At 32.5% G+C, this 16,707-nt stretch overlaps 2 long non-coding RNA genes across 5 annotated transcripts in view; one reads left to right on the top strand and one right to left on the bottom strand.

Annotated features, from left to right (window-relative positions):
- The window catches only part of LOC141514148 (uncharacterized), a 240,844-nt gene that overhangs the window by 198,223 nt on the left and 25,914 nt on the right, over positions 1–16,707 (top strand). The window lies entirely within an intron of this gene.
- LOC141514149 (uncharacterized) overlaps positions 1–16,707 on the bottom strand; it is a 134,854-nt gene that overhangs the window by 112,472 nt on the left and 5,675 nt on the right. The window lies entirely within an intron of this gene.

Below are 16,707 nucleotides of genomic sequence, written 5' to 3' on the forward strand. Positions count from 1 at the left end.
GGAAGAGATAGTAATGAGTTATATGGGAATATTAATATAAGGGGTCTTTGTAGCATAACCAGGTCATCTAAAATGGACACTCACTGGGGAAACTTGTCCTCAACATACTTGGATCACCCAATATGTAGGTACTCTGTGTCCTGTCCCACATTAGTGGTAAGAGCATCCTTTGCCTGCTTAGCTAGAAAAGACTGTATCATCAAAAAATGCCAGTTTCTTTCTTTGCTGATAAATCCCAAGTGTAAAGTTTACAATTTACTTGTTTCAACTAGCTTTTTAGCTCAATCGTTAGAATTTTCCAAATATATCATCTACAAAAAGAAAGATAGTTTTATTATTTCATAGTCCATTCTGATACCTTTAATTTATTTTTCTTCTCTTATTACTATTTCTAACAGTTTTAATACAATACTGAATAATATTGATGATAATGGGAATACTTGTCTTACTCCTTTTATCCATAGGTCTGATAGGTAATATGTCCCAAGTTCCTCTAATTCATTAACATCTTCCTTTATATCTAAGTCATGTATTCATTTTGACCTTATCTTGGCAGATGTGTAAAAATTTAAGAAAAAAGACAATTCTATCAAGCTACTTTGCTTTTATATATTTTTTTAAACCAAGTAGTGAATACTTCTCCTCAAAGCTTAAATTTTTAATTTGTCAAACATAAAGTTACTATAATCATTTAATATTGTGTACATGTCTACTCTGTTTCAGTGACCCACTTTTCTATTTCTTACTCAGTGACATAGTACTGATACCTTTCATTGCATTTTTATTAAATTCTTTGATATTCTTCATCTTTAGCTTTTCATAATGTTATTTTTTCTAGCTCAGTAAGATAATTTTCTACAATTTAATTGGATGGCATTGAAAAAGTAAAGTAGTTTAGGCAGAATTCTCATTTTCATTATATTGGCTCCACTTATTTATGAAGACTTACTGTTTCTCCAATTATTTGAATGTGATTTTATATTTATGTTCATGTAATACCTGCGTTTATCAGGGCAGGTATACCCCTAGGTGTTTTATGTTGTCTATGGTTATTTTAAAGGGGAGAATCTCTTACTTTCTCTTCTTGAAATGTTTCACTGGTAGTATGCTCATGATTTATGTGGGTTTATTTTATATCCTGTTACCTTGCTAAAATTTTAATTGTATCAATTAGCTTTTTAATTCAATCTTTAGAATTTTCAAAATATATCATCTGCAAAAAGAGAGATAGTTTCATTATTTCATAGTCCATTCTGATACCTTTAATTTATTTTTCTTCTCATTACTATTTCTAACAGTTCGATTACAATAAAGAATAATATTGATGATAGTGGAAATACTTGTTTTACTCCTGATGCCACTGGGAAGTCTCCAAGCTTATCTCTGTTACAAATAATATTTACTGATGGTTTTAGTTAGATGCCTCTTATCATTTCAAGGGAAAAAATACCTAAACTTTTAAATTTTATTGTTTCATTGTTTTTAGTAGCAATGAGTGCTATATTTTTCCTGTATCCATTGAATGATATGATTGTTGAATGTTGTAGAATGATATGATTGTTGTTAATTTTGTTATTGATATAATCAATTATGTTAATAGATTTCCTTATGTTAAACCATGTCAGCACAATATTTGTTTTACAAAAGGAGTTTGGTATTTCTTTGCCTAATGCTCCAAATAATTTTTTCATCATTGAAATTAGTTGATCTTTAAATATATGGTATAATTCCTCCATAAATCCATTTGGTCTAAGTGCTTTTTTCTTAGGAAGTTCATGTCTGGTCTGTTCAATTTCCTTTATTTCAAAATAAGTTTATTTAGATAGTATTCTATTTTTCTTTTCTGTCATTTCACTTAAATTGTTCAACATACTGGCATAAAATTGGGCAAAATAGTTCCTAATAAATTCTTTGATTTCAGTATAAATAATGGCATTGTCACCCTTTTAATTTTTGATACTAATGATTTGATTTTCATCTGTTTTAAATACCATAATAACCAATGATTTATCTATTTTATTAGTTCCTCCCCTGAAAACCAAATCCTAGTTTTATTGATTCAATGCTTTCCTTAAATTCAGTTTTTATTAATCTTATCTTTGATTTTTGGAATTTCCAATTTGATGTTTCAATTAGGCGATAGTTAATTTATTCTTATTCTATTTTTTCAGTTCATACCAAATTCATTGATCTGTTTGTTATTTTATTGATTTAAATGCATAGAGATATAAATTTTCCTCTGATAATTTTTTGTGTACCCATAGGTTTTTCTATGTTGTTTTATTATTACCATTCTCTTTAATAAAAATTATTCTTTGTACTTAAATGATTTTTTCTTTAGCCCACATTCTTTTTTTAAAATTCAATCAATTATTTTTCCAACTAAGCATTCAACAATCATTTTTTTTGTTAGATTTTAAGTTCTACTTTTTCTTCCTCTCTCTCTTCCCTCCCCCTCTCTTTGATAATCTACTATAGGTTATACATTTATAATTATGACAAACATATTTCAACATTACCCATGTTGGGAAAGAAAAGTCAGAACAAAAAGGAAAAATAAATGTGAGGGACAAAACATAAAACATAAGACAAATTTTAAAAACTGAAAAAAATAAGCTTTGCTCTGCATTGAGACTCTATAGTTCCTTCTCTTAACTCACAAGTTCATTAAGATTAAGTTATTTTGTTCACAATTAATGTTTAAATTCTCTTTCCATTGCCTCTTATTAAATATAATTTTGTTGCTTTATGATGTGCTTTTCTTCATTTATAGTTTTAATGCCCTAATATGTCGTCAATTTTTGTAAAGGTACTGCTGAGGGGAAAAAAAAAAACCCTATATTCCTTTCTTTTCCCATTCTGTTCCTTCAAGATACCTACCATATCTAAATTATCTAAGATTTTTTCTTATTTTTGGTTAGATTTATTTATATCTAAAGGAGGAAGTTGAAATCTCTCACTATTATAATTTTGTTATCTATTTTCAACTAACTCATTTAATTTTTTCTTTAATAATTTGGTTGCTAAATCATTTAGTGTATATGTTTACTATTGAAATTACCTAATCAGTTATTCATTTTCTTTTACTATAATGTAGTTTCCTTGTTTATCTCTTTTAATTAAATGTATTTTAGTTTTAACATTGTCTGAGATCATGATTGTTACCCCTGATTTTTTGTATCATCTGAAGTAAAATTAATTCTACTCCTAGTCTTTACTTTTATTCTGTTTATCTTTCATTTTAAATGTTTCTTATGAAAAACATATTTTCATACTCTTGACTTTTAATCCATTCTTCCATTATATAGGTGAACTCATTCCACTCACATTCAAAGTTATAATCATTAGTTGCATGTTTCCTCTATCCTATTTTTCTCAGTTAGTCCCTTTCCCTCTTTTTACTTATATCACCTGAGAAGTCTAGTTTACTTGTAACCACAGTCTCCCTAATCCTTACCTTTGCAAAATTGCTCCTTTACACTCTCTCCTTGCTCTTCTATTCTTTAATTTACACAACCTTTCAAGATTCTCTCCTTTTTAACTCTTTCCATTCCTTCATAATTTGAAAATTCACATCCTTCTAGGATTTCCACACTAGTCCCATCTTCTCATCCTCCTACTTCTCTATAAGTTGCAAATAATTTTTTACTCTTTTAGTTCTGTTGAAAATAAGGTTCTAGCACTACCATCTCTTCATCTCCTTCTGCCCTCCACTGTAATAGTTCTTCCATTCATGCCTTGTTTGTATAAAAGAATTATTCTCTACCAATTTTAACTTTTTAGGATCATCCTATTATATTCAACTCAACTTCAAACCTTCTATCTATGTATGCTGTTTCAAACTTCTCTAGTTATGATAGCATTCTTATGAGTCGCCAATGTTTTCTCATATAAGAAGTAGTTTAAACTTATTAAATCCTTTATAATTGGCTTTTATGTTTACCATCTTATATTTCTCCTGATTCTGTAAGTCCAATTTGCTGTTTAATTCTAGCCTTTTCCTCAAAAAAACTTAAAAGTCTTCTAAATTATCAAATATTTAATTTTTACATTATAGGATTGCATTAAATTTTGCTAAGAACCCAGCCACTTTGCTCTTCAGAATATCATGTTAGTTTGCCTTAGATCTTTTGTTGAAAAAAAAACTGCTAAATCTAAAAATTATATGTAATGGGAATAAATTCAGAGCATTTTCTATAAAATCAGGGATGAAATAAGGATGCCCATTATCACCACTACTATTCAATATAGTATTAGAAATGCTAGCAGTAGTAATAAGAGAAGAAAAAGAAACTGAAGAAATCAAAATTGTCAGTGAGGAAGCAAAACGTTCACTCTTTGCAGATGATATGATGGTATACTTAGAGAATCCAAGAAAATCATCTTAAAAACTCATTGAGGGGGTGGCTAGGTGGTGCAGTGGATAGAGCATCAGCCCTGGAGTCAGGAGTACCTGAGTTCAAATCTGGCCTCAGACAGTTAATAAATACCTAGCTGTGTGGCCTTGGGCAAGCCACTTAACCCCATTTGCCTTGCAAAAAACAAAAACAAAAATAAAACTTCATTGAAACAATTAGCAAATTCAGCAAAGTAGCAGGATATAAAATAAACCCACATAAATCATCAGCATTCCTAAATATGAACAACAAAGCCCAAGAACAAAGAGATAAAAAAGGGAAATTCCATTTAAAATAACTATAGACAACATTAAATACTTGGGAATCTATGTCCTAAGACAAACTCAGAAAATTGAACACAATTATAAAGTAGTTCACACCCAAATAAAGTCAGATCTAAATAATTTGAAAAATGTCTAATGCTCATGGTTAGGTTGAGTTAATGTAATAAAAATGACAATTCTATCCAAATTAAATTACTTATTCAGTACCATAGAAATAAATTACCAAATAACTACTTTACTGAACTAGAAAAAAATAATAATAATAAAATTCATCTGGAAAAGGGAAAGAATAGCAAGGGAACTGTTGAAAAAAAAATGTAAAGGAAGGTGGCCTAGTTCTATCAGATCTAAAACTATGCTATAAAGCAGCAGTCAACAGAACTGCCTGTTACTGATTAGGAAATAGAGTAATGGATCAGTGGATTAGGACAGGTTCTAAAGAAGTCACAGGAAATGACTACAAGCAATCGACTATTTGTTAACCCAAAGAAATCAGCTTCTGGGATAAGAACTATTTGACAAAAATTGTTGGGAAAACTGGAAAATAATATGGAAAAATTAGGTTTTAGACACACATTTCACACCCTACACCAAAATAAAGTCAAAATGGATACAGGATTTGGACGTAAAAAGCAATAAATTAGATCAAGAAATTATCTATAGGATCTATGGAAAAGATAAATTTATAACTAAATAAGAATTAGAACACATTATAATCTATAAAAATGAATGATTTTGACTGTATTAAATTAAAAAAAAATTTTCATTAATGAAATCAGTGCTGCCAAAATTAGAAGGAAAGCAGAAAAGCTAAAATATATAGAGAGAATTGCATAAATTTATAAGTTTACAAGTCATTCCCCAATTGATAAATGGTCAAAGGATATGAACAGTTTTCAAATGAAGAAATTAAAGCTATATATAATCATATGAAAAAAATGCTCCAAGTCATTATTGATTAGAGAAATGCAAATTAAAACAACAATGAGGTGTCATCTCAAACCTATCAGATTGGCCAAGATGAGAAAAAGGCAAAATGATCAATGTTGGAGAGGTTGTGGGAGGACTGGGACATTGATGCATTGCTGGTGGAGTTGTGAATGGATCCAAACCTTTCTGGAGAACAATATGTAACTATGTCCAAAGAGCAATGAAACTGTTCATACCCTTTGACCCAACAATTACAATTCTATGTCTTTATCTGGAAGAAATTATAGAAAAAGGAAAAAGTCCTACATGTTCCCAATTATTCATAGCAGTTCTTTGGAAATTGAGGGGATGCCCATCAATTAGGGATTGGTTAAACAAGTTACAGGACACAAATACTATGGAATACTATTATTTATAAGAAATTATACCTGGTCGGACTCCAGAGAAGCATTGAATGACTTACAAAATCTGATGCTGAGTAAATGGAAAAGAAGTAAGAGGACAAGGTATACATCAACAACAAAACTGTGAGATGAAAAACCTTGATGGAAACAGCTCTTCTCAGCAGTCCAGAGAGCTAGGACAACTGCATTAGACAGGCTTTGGACTATTATCCCATGCAGAGGAAGAAAAACAAAGCAAAACAAACACATAAAAAATAAATTCAAAATCCTCCAGGATCTGATGAAAATTATGTATCTCTTTCCTTTAATCCTAATTACTCAAACCAAAAATTACTAATCTGTAAATCTGCTTATCAAAATAGTATGTACAATGCTAACCTGACTATTCACTAGCTGAAGGGAAGGAAGTGGGAAGGGAGGGTGGAAGGAAATTTTGTAACTTAAAAATATACATGTGGGGACAGCTAGGTGGTACAGTGGATAGAGCAAGGGCTCTGGAATCAGGATGACCTGAATTCAAATTTAATCTCAGACACTTAATAATTACCTAGCTGTGTGACCTTGGGCAAGCCACTTAACCCCATTGCATGGCAAAAAAAACCCATATATAGATATAGATAGATAGAGATAGAGATAGAGATAGAGATAGATAGAGATAGAGATGATAGAGATGATAGAGATAGAGATAGATATAATATATAATATATATACACACACATACATACATACATATGGATGAAAACAAATAAATAAATACATTTTTAAGAACTGCTAAATCTTATGTTATTTTGCCTGTAGCTCCACAATATTCATTTTTTTATTTTTATTTTCTTTTAATGTTTCCTCCTTAACCTGGGAGCCTCAAATCTTAGTTATAATGTTCTACTGAATTTTCATCTTATTCAGGTGGTGATCAAGGGATTTTTTCCCTCTTCTACAACTTCAGTGTGATTTTCCTTAATAATATACTTGAAGTATAATATCTAACATAACTTTCAGGTAGTCCAACAATTCTCATATTTTCTTTCCTTAATCTTAATCTATTTTCCAGGGCAGTTGGTTTTATAATTATATATTTAATGTTTGCTTCAATTTTCTTCATTCTTTTGAATTTATTTTACTTTTCGTGTTATTTTTTAACTCATTAGTTTCTCCTTATCCAATTATTTTTAAAAAATTATTTTTTCCAATTGGTTAACTTTCTTTAATTTTTTTGCATGATGTTATTTTATCTATTTTTTCAACTTCTCTTTGATATTTAAAGTCCTTTTGGAGTTCTTCCAGAATTCTTTTTGGTGTTTTTTTTACATTTTTCTTTGAAGCTTTAGAAGTACCTGATCTGACTTTACTGTTTTTTTCTGAGTTCAAACCCTGTTCAGATTGTTTCTCTTCTAGATACTCATTTTTAGCAGCTTATTTCTTTTCTGTTAACATTATATTAGAGTCAGGCTCTAGTCTGGAGGTATGAGAGATAATGTCTCAGACATCAGGATTTTTGTGATATAGTCAGAACAGTCTTGGGGGCTTGACTTTAGGTTTTCCTCCCTTCCCTGAATTAAGACCAAAGCCTTCAGCAACACTGTCATTACCTGTACTCTTTACTCTTTATTGTTCCTCCAGATTCTGTAAGGTTTTGCTCATCCTTCAGCCCTAGAAGCAGGAATTTTGCTCTCCTGTGAGTCACCATAGCTAACAGCCCCACCAATTCTCTGTTGGTACACTCACCAGCATGTTCCTCCTGATCCACAACCACAACCTAAAACCTAATCTGAATGGTGCACTTGTCTCTGTCCAGAGCTAATGGAGGGCCTGGATCAGTCATCCAATCTCCACACTCTCTGTGGCAAAAGTTTCTGAAGTTAATACTGTCTCCAACATAAGACAGTTTTTTGTTGTTGCTATTTTTTAGTTTTTTGTTGGTTTTTTTTTTCTTTTTGCTGTTGATTCGGAGGTAACTGCATTTCAATCAAGCCAAATCAAAACCTGAAGTGAGGTTTTTCTTAGTATCCTCCCCAAGTTGTCTTAAGCTAGACAATTGATTTACCCCAACTTTTAATTATTTTTTGCCTTTTTTAAGTTCACTTTGTGGCATTATTTTAAATAATTTGTGGGAGAGATGGGGAAATTGGGAATTAGGTAATTTCTTGACTCATTCTGTCATCTTCCCCCTCCTCTGGGATTCCTAAAAGAGAATAGCTTTGTTAATCATGATTAACAAAAAAGAATAACATAAAAAATATTTAAAAGTCAACATGGTATATACTTTTCTCCATAATGCAAAAGAAAATGGCTTGTAACTTCTGTGTAAAATAAAGCAAGATAACTCACTTAAGAGGCAAAATAAAGTACAATAACTTAAAACTTATGTTTCAAATGTCAATACAAAGTGGTTAAATTTAACAATTTCAATAACAAAAATAAATTCTGCTTTCAAATACAAAAAGAAAAACCAAATAACACACGATTACTCTCTATGGGAGAGTATTGAGTCTATATGGACCACATCCTGACCCCAAAATAAGGAATATGAGGCTTCCACAAGGCAGAAGGTACACTTAGAGTACATGCATGTTTGTGACAGGGTGTGCATGAATCATAGTTCTAGAGGTGAGATGCCTTGGTCATTGTGAAGGAAAAATAATCATGGGAAAATAAGGGGTAGAAAATAGATAAAATAATTTGAGACAAATAATAAATGTCAAAAAAGATGGAGGAAATAGTCTTCTCAAGGAAAAATTCGATATTAATTAAATCAATACCCAAGATTCAATAAACATGGAAGCATATATTACCTATGGGAGTTGGGCTTGGGGTGAAATGCAAGAAGTGTCAAGAAAAATGGAAAGCACTCAAACAGAAATTAAAGAGAACCCAACATTTTACATCCAGATAAACTAAAAATATATATTAGACCTCAAAATTAAGATCACTCCACAAAATAACAGATGAAAATCATAGCTACAGCTAGGGCATGACTTCTTAATCAAACATGGAAAGTGAAGATAACAACAAATTTGAAAGGATAAAAATTGAAAAGGTTCTATATGACTAAAAGTAAGAAATGAAGCAAAGGTATTGACTAGGAAAGCTGTTTCTAAATCTTTTAAGAGAGACTGACCTTGCCCAAGATGCCAATACTTAGCATACTCCCGAGAATAAGCAATTAGAATCAACAATTTGCTTGGATATGAATATTACTATGTGCCTATGGTTTCATGGAGATCTCCCATTCATCATAACTGTTCTCTTTTTCTTAGTCTCCCTGTCATTTTTTGATTAATCTTAAGTCACATCTCATTTCACATATAGAATAATCAGCATTAGAGTACTGTTCTTCAAAAAAGTGCCCCAGTTCATCTGAAAGGAACTATACTCCTCTACTGGGTCAAATCTTTTTTACAATCCCTTGCAAAAGTCAGTTCTGCTAAACTTGAAACTTATTATTGTATAAACACAATATCAATGCATTAATTTCCAAGGACTCTCAAACTTCAGTTGTTCATCCTTGTTTTTGAGGAAGACCAGTGACTTACACATGAATTGGATTTAAGTAAGGCAGAGTTGTACAAACTTGTATGTCTCTCTCTCTCTTTCTTTGAGAGTCATTCAAGTTCAGAGACAAGACAAAAGTCAGGACTACTGACAATGGCCCAGGATACAATGGCTGAACTTAGCATCTGATAACTACCCAAATATAAGTTCTACACAGCATATGTTTTAGCCATCTACTTGGCTTTTGCAACAAATTATTCTCATCTACCTATCACACCTCTGGAAGTCATCACGTGCTTGGGGTAAGACATCATTTTATCTCACTGACAGTTTTGAGATCCATTGGTGACTTTCAACTTGGTTTAGCCTATCTGTTAAAATGGTTTAACAGGGTTTGGTCATGGAATCTGCTACATCTTTTTCATATCACAGGAAAGAGTTGGGTGAAGGTAGACATCAAAGGTAGATGAGCAGCCCTGAAAAGAGTTTAGCAAGTCCTCATTCCCGAACACCCCATACACCTGGGAGGAAATGTGGGTGACAACCTATGTAAAGTCAGAGATGGATGACGGAATGCCAATTTCTTGGAAGAGCAAATGAGCCAGTTTGTTGGAGCATGAAATATATGAGGGGGAAGAATACACAAGACTTGGAGAGATTTTTAAATGTCAGTCTGAGGAGTTTATTGTTTTATCCTCAAGTCAACAGTGAACACCTAGAGATTTTTGAGCAGGGGAATTACATGATCAAACTTTGCCTTGGGAATATAAATTTGGCAGCATTTATCAACAAAAATTCCCAGGTTTTCCTCATCTTAAAAGAACCCTTCATCCTTATCACTCCTTCACTTTTTCTCTTCTATCTCTTATTGCTACATTTATTGTCTTAATTTCCTCATTTTCTGTTAATTCTTCAAACCCCTACATTCAGGGTTCCAGAACTACCACTTAACTCAAATTGCTGTCTCAAAGACTAAAGGTTATCTTAGTAGTCAAACCAAGCTAATCTGCCTGAATTCTGCATTTTATCTCCAGATATACCTTTGTACACACTGGTTTTCATCTCAAAGATGCATTCTAACTTCTTTCTGCCTCTCACAAACCCAAACTTCATTCAAAACTCAGCTTATGCATCATCTCCCTTGAGAAGCCTTTGCTGGCTCCCCCCACCTCATCCCCTTCAACTACCATGTACATACATATTTATATGTGGTCTTTGCCCACCCTACAGTATCAATGGAAAACAAATGAGCAATAAAACTATTAACCCAGTTATAAAACTAAACAAAGCATCACTGACAGGGTACTTTGGTGACAATATATCTGTTACATGACCCCTAGTACAGGTACCATAATACATAACAATTATTCACAAAAATGAAACAAGTATGCTTAAGGAATATTGCACATTTCCTTAGCAATATAAAACATAAAGTTATAAAAAATAAAACATGATTATAGGTATTAATACATGCAAATAATAAACAAAACAATAGACATCACTACAGCATGAATATAACAGAGCATAAATGAACAATACATCAAAATAATGTATCAAAAGACAAACATTAAGCAATTAACATGTGTATTTATATATGTATTATATATATATATATATATATATATATATATGTATATAGTGTATAAACTATAGGTAAGGCACACAGGCAATCTCTATTCTTATCACCCTAATATTTGTGGAACTATTTCTAAAAGTTCATCCACAACATTATAAATTAGTCTGTTAATGGTTTGAATCCAGTTCCTTTGTCTTTAATCTCTCTGCTCCTATAATTGAGCTATGTGATTATCATAAACTGACTAAGAATGGGTCTATGAATGGGTCAGGAAAGGAAAGCAAGGGCAGTTTAAAATTGTCTCCCAATATGTTTTTACTCAGTAGAATATGCATAAATTTAGAATAATGAAAGGATTCTCAATAACTTTTTTAAATGCAGCTCTATAATATATCTAAAATACATATAACATTATGAAGCAAATTTATTCCAAAAATGCACAGATGGTTCCACATGAGGAAAACAACACAAAACATTTTTTGAAAAAGTAAGAAATTATATGATCATATCAACTACGAAATGCATAAAATATCCATAAAAATAAGTGTTTGTTAAGATAAATCCCCTAAAGCAATCTAAAAAAGGAGACTTCAACATGAAGAAAAATATTTACTCAAAACCAAAATCAAGCATTTCAGAAAGTAATAAAATATTTGAAGCATTCCAATTAAAAATAAGATCAGGGGGCAGCTAGGTGGCACAGTGTATGGAGCAATGGACCTGGAGTCAGCAGGATCTGAGTTCAAAGCCTGATTCAGGCACTTAATAATTGCCTATCTGTGTGACCTTGGGCATATCAGTTAAACCCATTGTCCTAAATTTTTTTTTAGTGTTTTGTGTTTATGTGTGTGTGTGTGTGTGTGTGTGTGTGTGTGTGTGTGTGCAAGGAAATGGGGTTAAGTGGCTTGCCCAAGGCCACACAACTAGGTAATTACTAAGTGACTGAGGCCAGATTTGAACTTAGGTACTCCTGACTCCAGGACCCTTGCTCTATCAACTGTGACACCTAGCCACCCTAAATAAAATTAAAAAAAAATAAATACAAAGAACAAAATAAGAATATTCAAAGGTATATCTAGAGATAAAAGGCAGAATTCAGGCAAATTAGCTTGGTTTGATTACTAAGATAACCTTTAGTCTTTGAGACAGCAATTTGAGTTAAGTGGTAGATCTGGAACCCTGAATGTAGGGGTTTGAAGAATAAACATTCTTAGGTTTTAGAAATGTAAGAAATTATAGTTAGTCATGAAAAAAGAAAATAAAAGTAATTTGGAATATCATTATTCATGGAAAACATGGATTTCTACATTCCAAGTGACTCAGTAGAAACATAAACACATAAACACATACAGATACAATATTTCTCTTTTTACTATCATTTTACTATCATTGTTTGAGTCTTGTCTGACTCTCCATGACCACATGTGGGGTCCTATTAGCAGATACTGGAGTGATTTGTCATTTTCTTCTCTAGTTAATTTAGTAGAAGGAGGAAACTAAAGCAAGCCAGGTTAAGTAACTTAACTAGAATCACATAGTTAGTAACTGTCTGAGGTCAGATCTGAACCCAGGAAGATGAAATCAGAAAATTAGTCTTCTTAAATCCAGGCCCAACACTATTAAAAGTCAGCAAAAAAAAAAGAGATCTAATCTTCAATAAAGAAAAAATATATTTATCAGAAGTAGTATTTTCCTACTCTTCACCACTGAACCTCTTTTAACAGCTTTAAAAGGTTTTGGTTTTGTCCCCTTTCCATAGAACACCTTTGACTTTTCTTGAGTTCACTAAAAAAATTCTGAACTTGTTGAAATAAAATGTACTATAGCCACACAAATTGTACACTGTTAGGACTACCTAGAATTTGACTATGCAGTGCTTTATGTTTTATTTGGATTATAGTTGTTATAAATCTTTCAAAGTGTATTTAAGGAAGTTTGTAATAGTTTAGAAAGACAAGGAGTCAAATGCAAAACTTTGGCATCCTAATTTACTATCCTTATGTCTTAAAATCACTGATCTTTTCTTTCAAAGTAAGCAATCAATCAAAATGCACAATATTAAATCAGCCTAGGGAGTATAATTTCATTAAATGAGATATTAATTGATTCAAAAAACATTTGAGCATCTACTAAAAACAAAGCAATATATATATGTAATTTGCAGCATAAGTCAGCTTTTCTTCCCTTTATACCCTCCTCCAAAAGGATGATTTCTTTTATGGAGAGAGGGCCATATGCGACTTAAATGTTTCTCACCTATGGCTATTTTAATATTTGGCATTTATTTTATTTTTCCATTGAGCTACTATGATTTGGAATAGGAAGAGGAGAAGGACATGGGGGATGGGTTCTTTCTTATTGGATCCAGTAAATTCCAGGTATCTGTGATACCCCATCCCTTAAATAAACCTAGGCTTTCAGCTCCAGGCCTCATTTTTAAAGGGGGTTGGGGAGTTGTCTGCGGATGAAACAGATGCCAGATGGAAACTACTTTGCTGACTTCCTCCAAACATCCTTGCAGCTGTTACTGTTTCCCTGATTTTTTCCAGTGAAATTTTTAGGCCTCACCTGTTGATATGCATGACAGGGTTTTCCCTCCCCCTCTCAACTTTTCCTTTGGAAATTAAAAGAGGGTGGGTGATTAGGGAACAATTCTAGAGATGACAGATCTGGACATCAGGCCTTTGATATGGATTGAAGGAAGCAAGGAAACTGGGAAGGAGGGAAAAGAAAAAGGGGAACAGGAAGATTCTAAACACAGTACAGTCTTTTCTCCAGAAATGCCTGCAAGGGTAGAGCTATTGCTGAACTGACAGTCCTTATTATTGCTATTCCTCCAGCATGCTCTTTTATTGCACTTAAAAGATAAAATAAAATTCATGATTTTTCCGAGCTTTGGACTTCAAAATGAAGGCTTCCCAGTTGGGTGATCCAAAGTATTAAACTTTCATAGAAATAGACATGAAAACTTGGGACATAATAAAACAAATGGAAGACAAGTTTGGAATATATCCAGGTTGTAAAGGACAGGTTCACTTGGAATGTAATTAGCAGTTAGAGAAAAGAAATGGCAGTGTTATAAGACATGGAATGATTTCCTTTTCTGGAACAGGTACATAGCTGTAGCTGCATATCCAAATTGTTAGATAACAGTGTTTTGGGGCAGCTAGGTGGTGTAGTGGATAAAGCACCGGCCCTGGAGACAGGAGTACCTGGGTTCAAATTCGGTCTCAGACACTTAATAATTACCTAGCTGTGTGGCCTTGGGCAAGCCACTTAATCCCATTTGCCTTGCAAAAAAAAAAAAAAAAAAAACCTAAAGAAAAGAAAAAAAATAGATAACTTTTAACAGGGATGCAGGGGATTTGAGGAAATTAATTATCTCTGTTGACAAACTTATGTTCTTTAAATGGACCCAATAACCACTAAATGCCTAATTTTCTAGTATCTTCCACAAAGAACATAAGAGTGAAGTATTAAAAATTAGCAGAGAAGGGATTGGGGGAGGGGGAAATGGCAGCTGAGAATGGTGTAATACAACTGCAATAACTGTTCCTGAGGCATCTGAGGCTGAAAGATCTCCTGAATTCAGAGTGCTGTGTCACAAGGCTTAAGCTGCTAATATTTCCTCAATGAATTTAGCAGCAGTATGGTTAGCTCTTGAGATTGTGATGGAACTAGGAACACGGGGACAGACAAAATGACCCAAGTAAGAAAATAGGGCTGAACAAACCTCCTGGGCTGATTAGAATGGGACTATCATGATTATTCTATCCACTTATATCCTGGGTGATACAGAGATCCAGTCTTAAAAAAAGAAAAGAAAAGAAAGGAGCTAGAGAAGAGGGCGGAGACAGGAAGAATAAGGAGAAGAGTGGGGAATATAAGGTAAGAAAGGAGGAGAGAGGAAGGAAAGACAAATGTATCATGGAGTTAGCTAAAATTCAAACCAAATGCTAGAAAACATTAAAACAGGGAGTCACCAGTGTCATGAAGAAATTGCTATACAGGATCCTAATAGGAAAAATTCTTATTTATTTATTTATAGTTTTACAAATGTCTCTAATGTTCTTTTATAATTATATATTAAATATGTAATATTTTACAATTATACAGCTGACAATGCAGTATTATAATGCAGGTAGCTCAGAGTATTACAAATTCAATATAATGAAATTCATATTCATTTGAAAAGGTTTAAAATAAATTCATTTAATCATGTGTATTAGGAAAAAATGCCACCACCATCACCACCACACACAGATGAAACTTTCTTATTTACTTGATCCTTCCAATGACCTAGGTTCACCATCTCAGTATTGTCCTTAACTTTTTATTCTTAATCACACCAACTATCTGGTGGCCAAATCTTTTTCTTCTCTATTTTCACAGAGGAGTTTAGGTTGTGGACCATGTATGCCTGGGAATGGCAGCAAGCCTAAATATGCACATTGTCATTAGCCTTTCTCTAGTTATAAGGAAAGGGTCAATAGTAATGCTTACCCCACAATATGCCAAGTAATGGCATGATCTATCAATCCTTATATCAATCTTTACAGCATCTCCTTTCTATTTATGCCCTTCTATCCACATAACTCTCATCCTCATTTAGGTCCTCATCAAATATGTCCTGATCTATTAAAACAAAACCAAATAAAACATTAAATGGTTTAGAAACTTGGAGCCTTGAAGATCCATTCCATCCTAAAAAGAATGGTTATTTCCTAAAACATAGGTCTGCTCATGCTGTTTTCCTACTCAATAAGCTCCAATGGCTCCCAATAAACTCTAATGGCTCCCCATTATCTGTGGATTCAAATGTAAGCTCTATGATTAGGCAATTAAAGCCCTTCAGAACCTGCATTCGGTCTTATTATAGATTATTCCTTATTTTGTTTTCTAGTCATTTCAGTCTGACCTATTCTATTCCTATCCCTTTGAACTGATTGATCCCCTCACCCCTCCCATGCCTAGAATAAAAACAGCACTTATATATAACTTTAACAATCACAAATCACTTTGCAAATATTATTCATTTGATCCTCACAACAACCCTATGAGGGAGGTGACATTATTATAATTATGTTATAAATGGGGAAACTGAAGCTGAGAAGTTCCATCACTTGCTAGAAATCAAACAGTTAGTATCTGAGGCAGGATTTGAACTTAGTTCTTCTTGACCCATTATACTACTTAGCTACCTTCCTCAACTGGAATGCATACCTTCCTCAAGTCTATATCTTAGAATCTTTAATTTTTTTTTTAAGACTTGGATATGAAGAAGCAAGAAGTATTCTAATGCAAACCTCCTTGTTTCTATCTTTATTATTATCCATATATGTACCTTGTCTCCACCAATATATATATATATATATAAATTATTTGACTCATTGCCATATTTACTCTGTTCATGATGACTTCTTTATTATTCCAAGTAAATATTTCCATATTTACTTATAATTTGAAATATTTCTTTCATTAGTCAATTTAGCCCTAAGACTCTAATCAGTTAATTATATCTTATTTTAATAAAATGAAGAAACCTTCTTTCCCATTAAGTAGTTGTTTATATCTCTCTAAAAAGCAAAACCTCTAATCTCCTAGGAATGAAAAATATCAGTAAT

Source organism: Macrotis lagotis, chromosome 2 (genome assembly GCF_037893015.1).
Source record: "Macrotis lagotis isolate mMagLag1 chromosome 2, bilby.v1.9.chrom.fasta, whole genome shotgun sequence".
NCBI classification, from domain to species: domain Eukaryota; kingdom Metazoa; phylum Chordata; class Mammalia; order Peramelemorphia; family Peramelidae; genus Macrotis; species Macrotis lagotis.